Genomic DNA, 11,027 nt, shown 5'->3' with positions numbered 1-11,027 from the left:
CTTCTGTTTTTTAATGCGGTACACCAAATAAATGCAGAGATGAGAGCAGAAATGAATCTGATTGGCACCTAAAGCAATCGTTGAAGTCACAGTACCAAAGCATGAATTAAAAGGAGCACAATGTATTTTGCGGAAGTACGTCTTGGCTGGTCTTTGAATTAGCACCCATTAAGTAGTTGTGGCACAGTGCCGCAGAGGTAAAGTTGCTGCCTCACAGCGCGCCAGAGATCCTGGTTCGATTCTGTGCGGGTGCTGTCTGCACGGAGCTTGTACGTTCTCCCCAGTGACCGCGTAGGTTTTCTCCGGTTCCCACCCACACTCCAAAGACGTACAGCTTTGTAGGTTAATTTACTTTCGGTAAAGATTGTAAATTGTCCCTCGTGTGTTGGGACAGTGTTAGTGAACCGGGGTCGCTGGTCGGCTCGGGCCTGGTAGGCCGAAGAGCCTGTTTCCGCGATGCGTAGGAAAATAACTGCAGATGCTGGTACAAATCGAAGGTACCACAAAATGCTGGAGTAACTCAGCGGGTCAGGCAGGCAGCATCTCAGGAGGGAAGGAATGGGTGACGTTTCGGGTCGAGACCCTTCGAATCTCTAAACTAAACTAAACTAAAGCAGCAAGAAACAATTTCATATGGTAAGGAAGTCATTCTGAAACTCTTGTTTTCAGTAAGGGCTTATTATCATAACAATTTTTTTAGGTTGCAGGCTAAAAACTGAGACTTCCCTCATTGACTTCTAATAAAACCCCCCCAAAAAAATGTCCGACCCTGTCCTTTGAATAATGAAAATGAGATCATCCCAACACACTTAATGAGGTGAGGAGGTTGGGTCATCAAAAGCTACAATGATTGACATTTAAACTCTGACTCATCGTCAGAGTCCTGGGCACACAAGGCTTCTACACAGCCTGATGAAACTGCGCCTGTTTTGAATCCTATTCACGGGCTGAGCTTTCACGAGCAAAAGGCAGTTCCTGTTTACTATAACCGCCGTTTCCCCACCCACCATCTCTGAATGTCTCCGTCTACAAAAATCCCAACTCCCATTCTGAGTCCGTCTCCCATTCGCTGAAGAAAGTCTCTGGGAAATCGAAAGCAAGCTTTTTGCTTTTTCACAGAAATGTATTTTCATTCTGAGCACCACTGATTTTTTAGATTGTGTTACCAGAAACACAACTTGAAAACATCTCCCCTCCATGCTCTCCACATTTGCTGCCTGGCCCACTGAGTTACTGCCTGGCCCACTGAGTTACTGCCTGGCCCACTGAGTTACTGCCTGGCCCACTGAGTTACTGCCGCACTTTGTAAACCAGCATCAGCAGTTTGCAACATTTTGGGTCCCTAAGTGCTTCTCACAGCGATCTGTAAGTGCTTTTCGCAACAATGTAGCACCCTAAGTCCATCGCTAAGTGCTTTTCGGTAAGTGCTTTTCGCCGGCATGACAGTGGGGGGCTGGTAGGGAAAGGGGGGTGGGGGAGAGTAACGGTAGGGGCCCCAGTACACTGCTTTGCCCGGGGGCCCATAATGCTGTAAAAACGGCCCTGCTGTGGAGGCCAAGCCATTGGGTATTTTTAAGGCAGAGATTGACAGATTCCTGATTAGTACGGGCGTCATGGATTACGGGGAGAAGGCAGGGGAATGGGTTGAGAGGGAAAGGTAGATCGGCCATGATAGGAAGGAGTAGACTTGATGGGCCGAATGGCCTAAATCTGCTTCCACACACTTATGAACTTGTGCAGGTGCTGGTTTACACAAGAGACGCAAAGTGCTGGAATATCTCAGCGGGTCAGGCAGTATCTCTGAAGAAAATGGACAGGTGATGTTTCGGGTCCGGATCCTTCTTCAGACGGCAGTTCCTTGTGTTAACAAGAAAAGCTGTTTACTTCCATTTGCTTGCTGCCCACTCCTGTGCTTTTGAGCAACGTTTTCCATCTACAAAACCTTTCCCTTCTGTCCATTAAACTATCCAGCTAAACAATTTTCTCCCGGCTAAATGCAATGCACGACGAGGAATGTTGAGTTGTATGTTTAAGGGTCTGTCAGCTTGCATCGTGCTTCACTTTGATGTGGCTTGGCTTGCTGTACGTTACTGCAATAATATTGCCATCTTGCTTGAAATATTTCTGTGATGTTTAACCAAGATCAAACAACAGTCATTAACCTGGGGTCCTGTCTATAAAATTGCCATTCTTGTTTTGTTGCCTTCTTATGCATCTATTAAACTGTGACCATTTAGAGTCATAGTCGTCCAGTGTGGAAACAAGCCTTAGGCCCAACTTACCCACACTGACCAACATGTCCCATCTACACTAGTTCTACCTTCCTGTGTTTGGCCCATATCCTCTAAACCTGTCCTATCCATGTACCTATTCAAATGTTTCTTAAACTTTGCAATTCTACCTGCCTCAACTACCTCCTCTGGCAGCTCCCTCCATACACCCACCACCGTCCTGTGTTAAAGTTACCCCTCAGGTTCCTATTAAATCTTCCCCCCCCCCCCCCCCCCTCACCTTAAACCTATGTCCTCTGGTCCTCGATTCCCCTAATCTGGGCAAGAGACTCTGTGCGTCGACCCGATCTATTCCTCTCATGTCATGATTTTGTATTGACATTTCTTTGGCAAAATCATCCAAACATTTTTTAGTCCTCTCAAGCAGAGGGAACAGATGCCAATCAGTCTTGTTCAATGCCCCCTCACTGAACTAAATCAGGATTTCGGACAGTGTGTGACAGGATTAATGGAATAGATTCACTGGCATGGGCAAGTACTTAAATCTGAATGATGCAAAGGGCAACTGACTGAACATAATTGGGGCTTGCAATTTGGGGTGCCAACTATCTCACTACCAAATACGGGACAAGGCTGACGTCACCCCGCCCGCGCCCCACATGACCTCACCCAGCCAGTGGCCACATGCTCCCGCTCCACCAATGGCGGCCGTCCGGGCCGGGAGGCGGATTGCTATGCAACCTCCGTTAGGCAGCGCCCTGGCCTCCGGACCTAGACTGTCCAGAGCTAAAATGTCGGGGCCTACAGCGTCCGGGCCTACAGCACCCCCCCGGCCTAATATGGGACAAGGGCGGTCCCGTACGGGACAAACCAATTTAGCCCAAAATACGGATGTCCAGGCTAATATGGGACAGTTGGCGACCCTACTTGCAATGCTGCATCATTGATGGGGAAAATGCAGCAGAGTGTTGCACTTTCAAACAAGTTCAATGTGAAATAAGTTCCCACCCCTCATAGTTTTGTCTTCCTATTCGTAAATATTCTGCTCCGCGAGATGTGGTTTCACAATACTAACTTCCTGCGTCTCTCAGAGGGAGTGGGAGTGAATGAATGAATGAATGATCGAGAGGGAGTGGTGAAAGAGTGTGCAAGGAGAGAGTGAGGGAGAGAGGGAAGTGGGAGTGAATGTGGAAGAGAGAGAGAGAGAGAGAGAGAGAGAGAGAGAGAGAGAGAGAGAGAGAGAGAGAGAGAGAGAGAGAGAGAGAGAGAGAGAGAGCGAGAGAGAGAGAGAGAGAGAGAGAGAGAGAGAGAGAGAGAGAGAGAGAGAGAGAGAGAGAGAGAGAGAGAGAGAGAGAGAGAGAGAGAGAGAGAGAGAGAGAGAGAGAGAGAGAGAGAGAGAGAGAGAGAGAGAGAGAGAGAGAATGAGAAAGAGGGAGATAGAGAGAGAGAGAGAGTGCGAGAGAGGAGAAGGGGAGAGATGGAGAGTGAGAGAGAATGATATGAGGAGATGAGTGTAAAAGAATGGGAGAAAATTAATGAGAAAGAGCAAAATAGAGAGTAGAAGAGTGAGAGAGTGAGCATGAAAGGAGAATGAGGACAGAGATAGGAAGAGGGGAGTGGAGAAAGAAGAGAGAGAGACGGGAGCATGAAGAGAGCAATGGTGGGAGGGAAGCTAATGACAGGAGGAGGTTTGAAGTGAAAGGTGGAAAGTACAAAAACAAGTGAAAGAGTGAGCGGGAGTGCGAGAATGAGAAAATAAATAAAAAACGGGAACGAGAGACAATACGGAACTAATTAGTAAAGGAGAGGGAGAGATGGCAAATAGAATGAAAGTGAAGAGGGGAAAGAAACAAAGAATAAGTAATGTGAGAGATGGTTGAGTAAATTGATAATGCCAGTTTTTCAACCTGCCTGTTCAGTGCCAGACAGCAGGAGGCAGCGTGAGCCAGGAGGTTGAACGGTCAGTAACTCACTCACCAGATCCCCCTTTGGCATCTCCTTCCACCACAGCCAAGCCCACCCACTCCCTGCCAACGCCCCCCTCCCCTCCATCCCCCCCCCCCCCCCCGGCAACCTTACGTGGGATACCCTACAAGATTACTTGGTCATGAGGCGCCACAAGTCACTGAGTTAGCAGCCATCGGTCTTTGGGTACCAACGCACTGTCGCAAACTACGTAATTTTGCAGGGCGACATAGCGGCACGGCAGTAGAGTTGCTGTCTTACAGCGCCAGAGGCCCGGGTTCGATCCCGACTATGGATGCTGTCTGTACAGAGTTTGTACGTTCTCCCCGTGACCTGCGTGGGCTTTCTCCGGAGGTGCTCCAGTTTCCTCCCACACTCCAAGCACGTGCAGCTTTGGAGGTTAATTGGCCTCGGTAAGGATTATAAATTGTCCCCGGTGTGTAGAATCGTACGGGGATCGCTGGACGGCGCGGATTCGGTGGGCCAAAGGGCCTGTTTCCGCGCTGTACATCTAAACCAGACCAAACTAAGCTAAACTGGCTCCAAAGATTAGTCCCCCCAGATTAAGAATAAACCTATGCCAGAATGCCCAACACTTACTTTTAATGGGATATGAGGCTTTTCTTTAACGCTGGCCTTTCCTGTTGAAGAGTAGGATATTATTCTTGAAGCAGAACTGTGTGTATTTTAAAACCTTCCTTTGGAAAATGGGTAAACTCAAGGCTTTACTGAAGTCAAAAGGTTCGATAGTTCCCCCCCCCCCCAACTCTATTGAGTGGCAGTCCTATTAATACAAATACGTGGGATATAAGTGCAGTGCCTGAGGGCAGCACTGCTACACATGGGAAGAACCAAAATGACCAGGCAGCAAAGTCACTGCGAAAACATCAGTGAAAAAACAAGGGAGCCAAACTTGGAGACACAGCTCAGACAGCACTGATTCATCATCCTTTATTCGTTTATTCAAAGGCACTCAATTAGCTGCAGGGGCCTCTGCTCCAGTTCAGAAGCTGCATACACCCTCAAAAGCGCCCAGTCTGGCATTATCATTATCATGGGCCTTTGAAATCAAATCCTAAGCTTTTACTCTCTGTCTCCCTCTCTCTATGTCTGTCTGTCTCTCTCTCTCTCTCTATGTCTGTCTGTCTCTCTCTTGCTTGCTCTCTCTCTCTCCCTCCTCTCTCTGTCTCCCTCTCTCTCCCTGTCTCTGTCTATCTCCGTTTCTCCCTCTCTCCCTCCCCCTCTCTCTCTCTCGCTCTCTGTCTCTCTCTCCCTCCCTGTCTCTCCCTCTCTCTCCCCCTCTGTCTCTCCCTCCCTGTCTCTCTCCCCCTCTGGCTTCCTGCCTCTCTTTGTGTCTCTCTGTCTGTCTGACCATCTCTCCCTCTCTCTCTTTCTCTCTGTCCCCTCCCTCAACCCCCCCCCCCCTCCCTTCTGCCTCTTCCTAAAACATTTGAGGAGAAGTCCCCTCCATAGTTCAAATGTCCCAATCATTAAAAAAAAGTCAGACTGGGAGGGGCGGGTGAGGGGGTGAGGAGGAGGGGGGGGGGGGGAGGGGGTGAAAGCGGGGTTGGGGTGGGAAAGGGTGGAGGAGGTGAAATTCCTTTTTAATTCAAGCATTCTCGACACAGTTACACATTCCTTAAAAGCCTAAAAGGAAGCAAGAATATTTTGAACATAAGCTCACTGCTTCTACACTGGCAGACAACACAGTCTCTGCGGCTAATTAAAAAAGAGCTCTTTATTACCTCATTGCATTATAAACGTATAGGTTGAAACCCGGAGGCCTTACACTCCAGTAGTGCAGCGCTCACGAGCACAGTATAAAGCACTTACTCAGGCAGATTTTTTTGGGTGAAAATAAAAACTCTCATCTTTCCATTCACGGAGCAAACAAGAACACGCACGGGGGGGGGGAGAAAAAAAAAGTTCCAGGGTCCTCACAGCAGCTGCTCGCTGTGTTTCCATTGCCTGCTATGTAGATCGGATTTCACGCCGTTTTGTTCCCTCTCCAGCTGGCTGCCTTCCACATACCTTCACCCTCAAAGCCCTGCCCCGCTCTCTACTTTGACCTCTCTGCCGGCCAGCTACAATCATCCCCTCAAGGAAGTTTGCTGTTCCACCCGAGTTTAGCATAAGAGTTGGGGGGTGGGGGGGGGGGGGGGGGGGGGGGGAGTGTGGTAGGGTGGGGGAGGGGGGAAAGAAAACCCATGTACCCTGTGCAGCGCACTTGGGATCTGCATTGCACTTGGGAAGAGCACCTGGCCCTTCCGTTCACAAGTTCATTAGTTCTAAGAGCAGAATGAGGCCGCTCGGCCCATCAAGTCTACTCCGCCATTCAATCATGGCTGATCAATCTTTCCCTATCAACCCCATTCTCCTGCCTTCTCCCCATAACCCTTGACAGCCGTACTAATCAAGAATCTGTCAATCTCTGCCATTGACTTGGCCTCCACAGCCGTCTGTGGCAATGAATTCCACAGATTCACCGCACTCTGACTGAAGAAATTCCTCCTCATCTCCTTTCTCTGGTCCCGGACTCTCCCACTAGTGGAAACATTCATTCATTCATTCATTCATTTTATTTTATTTCGAACATGTTAAAAGACATCAATTAAAAAACAAAATAAACAAAAAAACAGAAGAAATACAAGGAATTTCATCCATTACTCTCCACATTCACTCTATCCAGGCCGCTCACTATTCGGCAAGTTTCAAATGAGTTCATTGCTGCTTATGGGAGATTGCATTTAATCTGTGGCAGCAAATTGGTGGTCGGCATGGACTGAGTGGGCCGAAGGGCCTGTTTCTATGCTGCATCAAAAACTAAGGGGAAATAGCTGGTACAAAGAGGTGAGAGGAAAAGTTGGGGCAAGACTTGGTAAGTAATAGCTGGATCAAGATAAGGAGGGATTGTTTGGCAGATGAGTCACGTTGGGAAGAGCAGGTTGAAGATGGACACAAAGTGCTGGAGTAACTCAGTGGGCTAGGCAGTATCTCTGCAGAAAAAGAATAGGTGACGTTTCGGGTCAGAACCCATCTTCAGACTGCTGAAACCCAGCCTGAAGAAGGCTTTCAACCCGAAACTCCACCCATCCCTTTTCTCCAGAGATGCTGCCTGACCCACACAGTCACTCCAGCACTTTGTGTCTATCTTCGGTATAAACCACCATCTGCAGTCCCTTGACAGACACAAAATGCTGGAGTAACTCAGCGGGTCAGGCAGCATCTCTGGAGAAAAGGAGTAGGTGGCGGTTCGGTCAGTTCCTTTCTACACTGAGAGTCATAGAGCACAAAAACAGGTCCTTCTGCCCAACTCGTCTATGCTGACCAAGATGCCCCCATCTAACCTGGCTCCATTTGCCAGCATTAGGCACATAAACCTAGCCAGATCCTTGCCACCATCGATACCTGCTCTCTGAGGGTATCTCACACACCAGTAAACCTCCTCAAGAGGCAAGTGTTTGTGAATTTCAATTAAATAAAACAACACTGCCTATTTTGTCTGAGAAATTTCGAGGAACTCTGTCGGCCAAACGATTAAAGGTCTATTGTTGTCTCCTAGATGAGCAAATCAGATTCCAAGACAAGACAAGATTCAAGATTCAAGATTCAAGATATCTTTATTTGTCATCCAAAAAACAAGTTTTTTGGACGAAATTTCGTCACCCACAGTCCAACAATAAGAGCAATAAATAAGCAAATTACACAACCCCAACCAACACAAAACCCCCCAAAAAGAAACATCCATCACAGTGAGTCTCCTCCAGTCCCCTCCTCACTGTGATGGAAGGCCAGAATGTCTTTTTCTCTTCCCCTGCCGTCTTCTCCTGCGGTCAGGCTGTTGTCGTTGCCATGTTCCAGGCTGCGCCGGACGGTGAAATGTCCGCAACGGGCCGACCCAAGCCCCGCTGTAAGTCGGGGCGGTCGGGGCTCCCGACATTGAAGCCCCCGCCGAGCAGAGAAAATTCCGTGGCCTATTTCAGGCCGCGCCGGACGGTGAAATGTCCGCGGCGGGCCGACCCAAGCCCCGCGATCCGGGGCGGGCGAACACGGTGCCGCTGCTGGAGCTCCCGATGTCGGCATCCACGCGGCCCGAGCCTAAGGCGAGTCGCAGCCGCTCCCGCAGCCTCCGAGAACGGCCGGCTCCGCTGATGGTGAGTCTGGTCCGCGGGCTCTGCGAACCAGAGCCCTGGAGGCCGACAGCTCCAGGAGTTTGGCCGATGGTTGGGCCGCAGCAGGAACGGAGACACGGCCCAGAACACAAAGGTCGGGTCTCCGTTCGGAAGGGACAAATATACAATTTTACAGTTCCTCCCTCCCCCCCACACACACACATAGTACAAAAACACAAAAACACCACATCACATTTACAATTAAGACAAAATCCCCCAACAAAAACACAAAGACAAACGGACTGCAGGTAAGCCGCAGCTGCTAGGGCAGCGCCGCCATCGGCAGCGGCAGAGTTCTTTCTGCAAGCTTTTAACGACCCTCTCATACAGACTCACTGTTCAAACACATCAGAGGATCATTTTACTACACATTTATGTGTATGTAACAAATAAACGACTATTGACTATTGACTGTTTGCCAGCTCCTCGGATAGTGTTTTCACTTTAAACCGCTCGAAGCCTTGACTATATTTTCTTCAGCTCAATCAAGTTAATTCTTTAGAAACCCAGAGCAAACTAACACGCAACTGCCCCAATCTCTGGCTGAAACGAGTCCAAAGTGGTCTTGTAAAAGCCAGTGCCACTATAAGTGGGAAGAAATGGAGAATTCCTTACAAATTCTTCATCCTGGCACATCTTTAGCCCATTTAGCTTAGATGGATTTGCAGAAAACTATTTAAATGAAAGGCCAGCAAGTCTAAGCACTCAGGAAGGGAATGGAAACACAGTTGTTCTAGCTTAGCTTAGTTGAGTGTAGTTTAGAGATACAACGTGGAAACAGGCCCTTCGGCCCATTGAGTTCACATTGACCAGCGATCACGCATACACTAGTTTTATCCGACACACCATGGACAATTTTTATAGATGCCAATTAACCTACAAACCTGCACATCTTTGGAGTGTGGATGGAAACCAGAGCACCCAGAGAAAACCCACACAGTCACAGGGAGAACACACAAATTCTGTACGGACAGCACCCGAGGTCAGGATCGAACCCGGGTATCTGGCGCTGTAAGGCAGCAGCTCTACCGTTGTGCCACGGTGATACCATAAACCTGACCTGGGGTGAAAGCTCACAATAAAATTCACACCTTCTGTCTGCTGGAAAAGGAAGGCAATTTCTTATACCATTTGGCTTACTTACAAAGCAGAAATTTGGATCAGAAATAGTGACCATTTTGGTGATGCAGTGTAGAAGACTTTAGTGATGCAGCGCAGAAACAGGCCTTTCCTTTGGCCCCCCGAGTCCGCACCGACCAGCAATCACCCCGTACACGAGCACGCTCCTACACTCGAGGAATAACTTACAATTTTACTAAAGCCAATGAACCTACAAACCTGTATGTCTTTGTAGTGTGGGAGGAAACCGGAGCACCCGGAGAAAACCCGCACAGTCAAAGGGAGGGCGTACAAACACCACACAGACAGCACCCGTAGTCAGGATGGAGGCCGGGTCACTGGCGCGGTAAGGCAGCAACTCCACCGCAGCGCCACCGTGCCACCCTACAGACTGACGTCTCATGTCATTATTTCTTGAAAGCCATTACTTCTTGAAAGGCATCATCTATGTACATGAGTGCTCTGCACTTTCAAGTTGTAATTAACCAGTTTTTTAAAAAAAGCGCTGTAATTTTTCCAATTGTATTTTAAATTGGGGGCTGTGTGCACAGAGTTGCATTTACACAGTGCCTATCAGAGGGCACGTTACAGCCAGTGATGTTGCTCTGAAGTGCCGTCAGTGAAGTCAAGTAACACATTTGCAAGTTTCCCCAGCCGGTAATGTGATAATCTGTTCCAATGACAAGGGATGAGGGATTTGTATTAACCAGAACTCCTCTGAAATTGTTCCCCAGGACTGTTTCCACTCATCCAAGGGAACAGTCAAGACTTAACTTTAAATTCTCATCCAAAAGTTCGCACCTCCTACAGTTCAACACCCTGTACAGCACTGGAGCGTTATCCTAGGTTTTTATTTCCTGAACAAGTAGCTCTTATTACTAATTCAGAAGTTTCTGTTTTACCCGCTAAAAAAGCCAACCTCCTCTACATTTCACGCTGCCTCGGCAAGGCCACCAGCGTATTCAAGGACCAGTCTCTCCATCTTCTCCCCTCTCCCATCAGGCACGAGGTACAGAAGTGTGAAAACGTGCACCTCCAGATTCAGTTTCTTCCCAGCTGTTATCGGGCAACTGAACCATCCTATCACCAACTGGAGAGTGGTCCCAGCCTACCATCCACCTCATTGGAGACCCTCGGGCTGTTTCTGATCGGACTTTACCGGACATTATCTTGTACTAAACATTATTCCCTTTAACCTGCGTCGGTACACTGTACAGACGGCTTAATTGTACTCAAGTGTAGTCTATCCGCTGACTGGATAGCACAACAAAAAGGCTTTCAGTGCACGTGACAATAAACGAAACTAATGAAACTAAACTAAAAAATCTTTTCACTGTACCTCAGTACACGTAACAGTAATAAACTGAACTAAATTAAACTAAGCTAAACTAACACTAAAATAAAAAAAGCTTTTCACTGTACCTGGGTACACGTAACAGTAATAAACGAAACTAAAATAAATTAAACTAAGTAAACTAAAACAAAACTAAACCAAGCACCCTGGGAATGATTACAAGAGACACAAACACAATCACAGTTC

General features: G+C 48.1%; 1 protein-coding gene across 4 annotated transcripts in view; it reads right to left on the bottom strand.

The window, feature by feature from the left end:
* Nucleotides 1-11,027, bottom strand: part of LOC144600341 (mastermind-like protein 2) — a 444,980-nt gene that overhangs the window by 21,407 nt on the left and 412,546 nt on the right. The gene's annotated exons all lie outside the window — the stretch shown is intronic.

This window comes from Rhinoraja longicauda, chromosome 15 (assembly GCF_053455715.1).
Source record: "Rhinoraja longicauda isolate Sanriku21f chromosome 15, sRhiLon1.1, whole genome shotgun sequence".
In the NCBI taxonomy this organism is placed as follows: Eukaryota; Metazoa; Chordata; class Chondrichthyes; order Rajiformes; family Arhynchobatidae; genus Rhinoraja; species Rhinoraja longicauda.
This window is presented reverse-complemented; position numbering and strand designations above follow the sequence as displayed.